This window comes from Protobothrops mucrosquamatus, unplaced genomic scaffold, assembly GCF_001527695.2.
Source record: "Protobothrops mucrosquamatus isolate PMUCROS unplaced genomic scaffold, P.Mucros_1.0 scaffold875, whole genome shotgun sequence".
Taxonomy (NCBI): domain Eukaryota; kingdom Metazoa; phylum Chordata; class Lepidosauria; order Squamata; family Viperidae; genus Protobothrops; species Protobothrops mucrosquamatus.
In genome coordinates this window covers 1-9,324 of record NW_015387129.1, presented here as the reverse complement: position 1 = coordinate 9,324, position 9,324 = coordinate 1, and positions in this window count along the sequence as shown.

The following is a 9,324-nucleotide window of genomic DNA, read 5'->3' as shown; positions in this document are numbered from 1 at the left end:
GCAATACTGATTAAAAACACATTCATAAATACTCAATTTCAAGTAACAATGCAAAATCCAAGCTGACAGTATCTTCTAAAGAGCATTGCAACCCGTTAGCATGAAACAAAGATTTTCAATTAATCACTGTTTTCACTAATCTGATTCTGAATCAGACTCAGAAAAAACAATGCATCCTCATTATACAAATTGCTTAAAATATTTTATGTAATTCTGGGAACACATAACAAGGCTTTTCATCCATCTGGACATGTTAATAATCTTCAGAAAGATATAAATAGATAGGATGCTTACTCAGAACACTGGCATTGCAAATAAAACTATTTTAGTGCAAAAAAGAACAAACTTGGTCTTCTAAGGATGGTTTTCAAGAGAACAAATTCCAATTCAGAGAAATATACATAGGGTTAAATCTATCTAGTCTGTTAGAACCAAAATGATTTTGAATGACTTTTATTATAGACAAAAGTACTAACTTTCAGAGACTCCACCTACATAAAAATATTTGACCTTTAAACAGGTGTTATGAATTTCTAACACTGATCATCTCTCTGAAAACAGTGAATTATTTCTATATAGAACTAAATTTTTATCTTTAGTTTTCTACAGACCGTACAAACTTGTATCATTAAATTTATGAAGCTGCTGAATCCATATACTCCATGGAGTATATGGCAAAGTTGCACCATTATCTCTAACCTGACAACTGAATCTCTTTTACAAGTATACCATTAATGGAATAAGAATTTCCATTTTCATGAAAAAAGAGTGAAAATCCTTGTGAATACAAATGAATTTGTTGCTGAGAAATCAAGGCTCTGCATTACATGCTAAACTATGTTCAGCTGCCATCAACTGCTTGGGTATAAATTTCAATTATGTGCACCTTGTCACATAATGGAAATTTGAGAAATCAAATCCTATCAGCACTCTTCTTCATTCAAAGAGATCTGATACTTAGCCTCAAACCTGGATAGGCCTACAAATACTTAGGGAACATCATGTGTCTTCAGATTAGTTAGACATCCAAAATCACTGTCCAAACTATGCAGGTATTGGAAAGATTGATACGCCATTTCTACTGGTATTTTCAATATTGTTCAACTCTCAATAGACTTTAGCCACACAGCATAGCAGTCTAATAAACAGCCTTATATAGATGGAACAGACAGCTATATTAAGAAGGTATCTTAGTGTTTCTTGGTTTAGAGAGTTTTATTAGTTTATGTTATAACATACAAAAAAATACAAAAGCAAAAGTAGGAAAAATAGAGAAAGGAAAAGGGAAGGAAAAAATGAAGAAAAGAAGGGGATAAAGGGGTATCTCACTGTCTCTTGATGAGCTACTAATAACATTCCTTGTTACCAGAAATGACAAGGAAGACAAGATTTCCCAAACTAGGTGACACAGGAGACACTGTGATAAACACTCCTATGTTCTTCCTCCTCTGACCAGATGATACAGGAAATCCATTATCTAAGCAATGCTGGTTTGAAACAATTTGAAGGGATCCTTTTTGAGAGAAGCTGACCAAATACTTATGTAGAACCCTAGAAAATGAATTCATCCATAAAAGTGGTGGCTTTACTTCTCCTTTTACTCACAATCCCAGCTAACAAATGCATCAACTAACAATGAGCTTGAGATGAAAATGAATGTCTAGCATCCATGAAAACTAAACAAAGCTAGACTTATTCATTTGTAAATCAGGGAAGTCTCTTTCAGGATTGGCCCTGAAAAAGTCAGTTAAGTGAAATAGGTCTCAGATGTGGATGCAACAACTTTACAGGAGCTTCCTGTAAAGCAGAGGTCCCCAACCTTTTGGGCACCAGGGACTGGTTACATGAAGAGAGGTTTTTCGTCGGAGCAAAGGGGTCCTGGTTTTGTGTGGTGCCTGCATCCTGTGGATGGGACTTTCCTTGTTTGTGTGGACCGGTTGCTGGCATGCCGCGGTCCGGTACTAGTCCACAGACTGGGGATTGGAAACCCCTGCTGTAAAGCATCCTCCTTATAATAATTGCTATTACATATTTTACTTCATTTTTTAAAAAAGCTATTATGTATTAGCTTTACTTTACTCAGTGTGCACTGAATCCAGCTGCAATGTATTTGATGAACTATGTATACAGGCCAGATGTAGCTAAGCAACTTTTATAAAAATATATTTCAGGCCAGATGTATCCCTAGCTAAGAAAATTTAAAAAAATTCAGAAGTACATAAGTGTCTACCTATACATACAGAGTTTTATGGAAGTCTCCAAATTTGGAAAAGAGGAATAATTCACTTCTTCTGTGGTCTGCTTCGATTTTATACTGTGGGAGAACAATATATCATACATTACTGACATGTTCCTAGGCAAAAATCCAAAGAAAAGTTGAACAGATGCCACAGTTGGCTAGCAATGAATTCAAAATAGTTAATTGTATTAGTTTTCTGCTCAAACATCAATATGCAATACAGTAAGATATTATTATTATTACCTATTCACAACAATGTGAAGTTACAGCTGTCAGTTCTTTAGCCTGTGTTGGCCTTCATACACATTGAGTTCTTCCCAAGAACATGATGTTGTAATGTATCCGCATAGTTTACATGCAAATCCAAGCTGTGTGATATTTTGCAATTGACAGAAGGAAATTTTGTCAATACGCAAATTTTCCAAGTGCTGTCTTTTACATACTCAGCCAATACACTCTTCTTCTTCAACAATTTGTTTGACTTGTAGTAAACAACTACCTCGATTTCTGCAGGACAGGTATAATCTATCAATAATACTATGGGAATATAATGAATCATCATAGTGAATAGTCATCAATTTTCTTGTTTTTTGATCTAAACTGTCAAATTCAGCTTGTACGTAATAAATAATTCCAGCAGTGTATTCTATCACAGGTATGGTGATATGATATTTTCACTGTTCACTTAAATTTTGTCCGTAATTCATTCATAGGGTCAAAATTTAAATAATTAAAAATGTTTTAAACAGTTTCAACAATCAATTCCCATTCACTCACTCTTATGTACCATCCCACTACTAGGCTGATCAGGCAACGGTTAGGCATTTTAGCAACAGATCAGCAACCTGGGTCAGAAATCTGACCTTCATGACTCCATCCTTCTGTCAATGCTGCTAACATCGGATGTTCTTGCTTGACAATATATGAAGAAGCAGGCATTTTCTATTTAACCTGTGTATTACTTTTAGAGTTAAAATTAGATGTTGCTGGAAGGGAGGGGAGGAAGAATGTGCTTGGGGACTAATTAGCCATAACAATATCTCAGTAGAGTATTCTTCAAGGTTAGTTGTAAAAAGAGGAGATAACTGGAGGGAAAGTTCACACTTCAAACTAATTGGAGAATGTGATTAATGACTGTTAAATGAAGGAGTGAGTTATGCCTTGTTACTGTGTGTCTGGGGGAGGAGAATTTAGATTTTGGCTTCTCTATATACATGCAGAAGCTATGTTGCAAATTAAAGATTCTTTAAGGTAAACAATGCCTCAAAATTCTTTGAAGAGCTTCTTCTTTCGGAACCATTACACTTTCTTTTATAGCATGCACAGATTCATGAACATGGCCCCTAAGTAAATCTTCTCTTCTCCAGTGGAATTTACTGTTAAGCATTTTGTCTTTAAGTGCATACTCCATTTTCTGAAGGAATGCGGTGTTATTTCTATATGCCTACTCACCTAGACGTTTTCCTGTTTCTCACTGTCTTAGAAAGATTGCTCTTCCGTTGGTGTACCTTCCCATAATCACAAATGGTATTTCAGGTCATTTATAACAAACTCAAATATCTTGATCTTTAACTGATTGATTTTTAGATTCATACCCTTCATTGCATTATACAATCTAATCTTCATTATAAATTATTTGAGTTTTCAACCAACAATATGGCATTGTCTTAATACAAAATAACATGTATAGTAAGATTCCCCTGCCAACACTCTTTATCATAAGAACTTATTTATTTTTATTCATTATCACACATATACTGCTGTTGTGTATGTGCATCCTGATCTGACACAAATAAATATTCAAGGCATTTCCATGCTAATGCTGTCATATGCTTTCCATCATTTGCTCTCCCATTGCTCCCATGGACCATATTCATGCAAACATTCCATAGTTGAAGCCTATTCACTCAGCAAACATACAAGCACAGTTCTGTATAACCTGATGAAGAACAAACATTTGGTCCATGTGCCTTTCACCAAACATAAATCATTTTCCAAATTTACTCACTGTCAACTAATTATCAGGATAAAACATCAAAATCATATTTATTTATCCATTTATTTATTAGATTTATTTGACATCCATCTCATTTCAAAGTAACTCTGGGCTTTGAGTGGCTATGTATTAGTATACTATGATTAGAATTAAGAGTGGCTATAATCTTTGCCAAGTATATAGAAGGTTGCTGGTTTAAAACCTGCCAGAAACAGTTTTAATTTCTATTTGCCTTTTAGCATAGTATGTTCATGCTACTTAGGTATATACCAGGGGTCTTCAAACTTGGCCCTTTTATGACTTGGCTGAGGAATTCTGGGAGTTGAAGTCCACAAGTCATAAAAGGGCCAAGTTTGAAGACCCTGGTATATTACAGTATTCTGACACATGCCAGGATAAACCAATATAAGTGTTTTTTTCTTAATTTATTTTATTTTAACTTAAACTATTCAAGATGCTGTTTCATTCTATTATACCTCAACTAGTCTTAATCTATTTTTAAAAGATTATGTAATATACATTGTTTTACTAAGTCTACAGTTAATGAAAGCAAAGCCTATAGTGAAACTAAATGTTTTATTACTTTAACCATAGAATTTAAAACAGTATACTTTTATGAAATTGGTTGCTAAAAGAAAGAATAACTTACTTTAAAGAAAAAGCCACATCGTTCCTTTGTTATTTCCAGAACTGTTATATGATGGACCTTAAAATAAAAGGAGAAAAAATATTTAACTATATTCTAACTATACTGTTAATAATTTTATTATTACTCTAACACCAATTTCTGTTGTTACTTATTTAATTCTGGTATTAATTTTTCCACTTTTTGAGACTGGTTTCCTGTGGTAGCAGCTAACTAAGTTTATCTGATTTTGGAAAGCAATGGAGAGTTAGTTTTGGTTAAAATTTGGATGAAAGATCATCATGAAATTATAGGATAGACTGGAAAATCTGAAAAAGATTCTAGAATAATTCAGTTGCAAACTACTTCCATTTTATTATCAATTAATCAATTTGGATATATCACAAGAAGTCAGGCTCATCTCAAAGAGAACTTGACTTTACTCTTTTCTTTTGCTGATATTGGTTTAAGAGATATATTCTTTAAAATAAATATTCAGATATGACATAAAATAAGAATTCATCAGGAATATGAAGAATGCAAGACTGCAGAAAACCCAAATTTTTACATAACATGCTTAAGAGATACAACCTTAGCATCTTTTCAGATATTGCATAAGTGAAATGGAACTACAGAAAATAGAACTTCAGTTCTCTGCCTCCATTTACTTCAATCATTTTAGATTTTTAACATTCACAAATAATGAGCAGGTGGTATTTTATAACACAAACCTCTAATGTCATATTTACTTCCAAGAATGCCTCTGAATCACAAAAAGGCTCCATAGGCATTCTTTAAAATAAAAGTGCATTGAGTTATTGGACTCCCAACTTTTTTTTTGTTTGGAAATCAGAAAAAGATGAAACCGAAGACAAGGTAGAACTCTAAGGGACAGAAGACAGCAATTTCACCCATCTGTTCCTTATATTTTGTAATTATCATTCACTCTGATAACTATACTAGGAACTCATAATTCTCCCCTAAGATGTCTATAACATGCTACCTGAATAGAAAAACACCATTCAGGAGGAAAAAAAAGACTGCACATGTGCAGAATCCTCTTTTAAATATTGGAACTATTGGAGAAGCTACATGAGGCAAGTTGCTTTATGATAGTTTTGAAGAACTACAATACTTGTCAAAGCAAAGACACGTAATTTGACTCAAATTGGATTGCTGGTCTCTTTGAAGATATAGCTTCGTAGTTTTTTTTGGCAATGATACAAAAGTCATTTGACATTATCTTATTCCAAAATTGTTTTTAAGTTCCTAGTCTAGCCTATTCGCCTTGTAATTTCCCACCCCAGTATTCACCAAGATCAACCGTGCTTAGCTTCTGAGTTCATACAAGTTTCGTCAAAACACAATCCAAAGAGTTTTCTAAAATACAGTATAAATAAAAGAGGGTATTGCTAAACCAGTTTCTCCTTATAATTGTAAATTAGTTTAAAATTAGTTAGATTTGAGTATGATGAATCAAATTATCCTACTTATAGCCTCAAAATTTAAAGACTGCTCATAACAAAAATCTGAAAGGTTTATAGAAAGTCTCAGTCATCCAGTCATGGTTGTCCCAAAGAGATTTTTTCAAAAGGCAACTGGACCTCATTTTTGCTTGAAGAATACTAATGATCAGATGACTGCAAAGAATATAAATCCTTCCATTCTCCACCATTCATTCAGAATTGAAAAAGTTTCTTGGATGAGAAGCGAAACGTCTTCAAGCAAAAGCAAGAAATCCAGTTGCCTTTTGAAAAAGCACCTTTGGGACTCAAAGGTAATCAGCATCATATAATAAAAACCATTATTAAAACAATCCAATACTAACTAATTAATCTTTTATATTTGTTCTCCACCTTTCGCCTACACTCAGAATGCTATGTGAGACAGAAAATGAAGCATAGGGATAGGTTTAAGAACCAAATTATTATTATAATTTTTGCCTCACTCTTGTGAAGAAAAAAAAAGTTTCCATAACAGCTGAGAAATATTATTCCTGCTTTCAAGGTAATAATTTAAAAGACATGAGAAAGAAGGCACGCATACAACACATACATTTTTGTGAGCAGTTCTTATTTGCTGATGTGACAGTATATGAGATTTGAGGCAGTATATGTGACTTTCAATATGATATATCAGTGCGGTGACTTATGACTTCAATTCATTCCCGAGTTACATAGCAAGCTCCTTACCCTTTGAGTGCATTACTGCTTAATGGAAAACTGAAAACCTCTCTTGTCTAAAGTACTGGCCAGTGGTGTTATACATTTGATTTATTATAGGTCTGGAATTAAGAAGATACAGAAAAACAAGATCTTCCCCAACCCTCCATCCCTACAGATAGCAGTCTGTAGAGCTGGCAGCAGACCACCTGACAGCTTCAATTTAATTTTCCTAAGGTGCAAAAGGGAAAAGAAAACCAAACTGAGCTTTTCAGTGCTTTAAAAGTTTCTTCCCATGATATATGGTTTTCTAGGAGGACTACATTTATGCAGATGAAAACCCGAGTGGGTCATCTAATTCAGAAATTTAATAACTTAGAGATTTGCTACTTTAGATGAAATCGTGATAGAATTGAAAATATTTACTGAGAACAATTTAAAATTCTGATAACTAACTCGCAAACAGAGATGGTAAATGCTTTGAAAATAAACAACAACAACAATAANCGAGTCCAACCCCCTGCTCAGGCAGGAACCCTACACCATTTCAGACAAATGGCTGTCCAGTCTCTTCTTAAAAACTTCCAGTGTTGGAGCATTCACTGCTTCTGGAGGCAGGTTGTTCCATTGGTTAATTGTTCTAACTGTCAGGAAGTTTCTCCTTAGTTCTAAGTTGCTTCTCTCCTTGATCAGTTTCCATCCGTTGTTTCTCGTCCTGCCTTCAGGCGCCTTGGAGAATAGCTTGACTCCCTCTTCTTTGTGGCAGCCCGAGATATTGGAACACTGCTATCATGTCCCCCCTCGTCCTTCTCTTCGTTAAACTAGACATACCCAAATCCAGCAACCGTTCCTTATATGTTTTAGCCTCCAGTCCCCTAATCATCTTTGTTGCTCTTCTCTGTACTCTTTCTAGAGTCTCAGCATCTTTTTTACATCGTGGTGACCAAAACTGGGTGCAGTATTCCAAGTGTGGCCTTACTAAGGCATTGTAAAGTGGTATTAATACTTCACGTGATCTTGATTCTATCCCTCTGTTAATGCAATGATATTCAAGATGATCCTACAGGACCTGTAATATAGAAATAATTTCTTTTCTAAACTTTCCCTATGTCACTGAGCAAGATCAGCCCAGGGCAACTTTCATGGAAAAATTTATACTTGAGATTTTAACATTAAAGCAAAATAAAAGCTTGACTCTGAAACTGCACATCATATAAGAGTTTTGGTTTCTATTTAGCTCAAAAATGTATTTTATTCCTGAGATCTACAGTAGAAAATCATATTCTGAATTTGTTATGGCAAGTGGAAATTCATGAAAGGAAAGGTTAAATTTTCTACATTTCCTCCATAGACAGCTGATAAACAAAAGCTATTCAGTAAAGACTAACTGAACAAAAAGTGGTCAAATCATTTTTTTTCTACTTTCAATAAATTTGTTGTTTAACTCTGGATATTGGAAATAAAGTTTTATTACCTAGCTGCTTCGAAGAAACATGTATTACCACTGAATTAAATGAATTCCTATATTTTGATTTCAGAAATCTGAATCATTTTGTTAAAGTTTTCATTTATATTTTTGCTTTATGTTTTCTTTTTTTCATCTATCAAGCCATTACATAAACTCATAAAGGATTTCCTTTATGTCCTTTTAGTTTTATTTTAACCATTGGGTTGCCTTATTAGACAAATGAAAGACTTTTAAGCTATAACAGTGCCTGGAGCTGAACACAGATTATTACTGTATAGCAATAGCACTTCATAGTTTCACAGTGCTTTACAGCCCTCTTTAAGCTGTTTACAGAGTCAGCATATTGCCTCTACCAATTTGGGTCTTCATTTTACCAATCTCAGAAGGATGGAAGTCTGAGTCAACCTTGAGCCAGTGAGGATCGAACAGCTGGCAGTTGGCAGAATTAACCTGCAATACTGCATTCTAACCACTGCACCACCATGGCTCTGTGGTGATGCTACATTACATTTTTTGATAACTATATGTGTCCTATGCCAAAACGTATTGATATTGTTCAACACTTTGGTAATTTAGCAAGTTATTACTGGAGTAAATCTCATATATTTCTTACAGACACCAATGTTTCTATGTAAGTTTTTAGTAATTAGACTTTCACTTGTTGCTTGAATTAATTTACATATCTTAGAACAGTTATTAAAAGGAGACTTATATGCAATAAATTAGTCATTCTTATGTACCTACAATATAGTACTGAGCTGATGAGTTCAGTTCATTTACTGGAAAAAGATTGCTCATAAGGGACAGAATAAAGATTTCCAAACTAACCAGCCA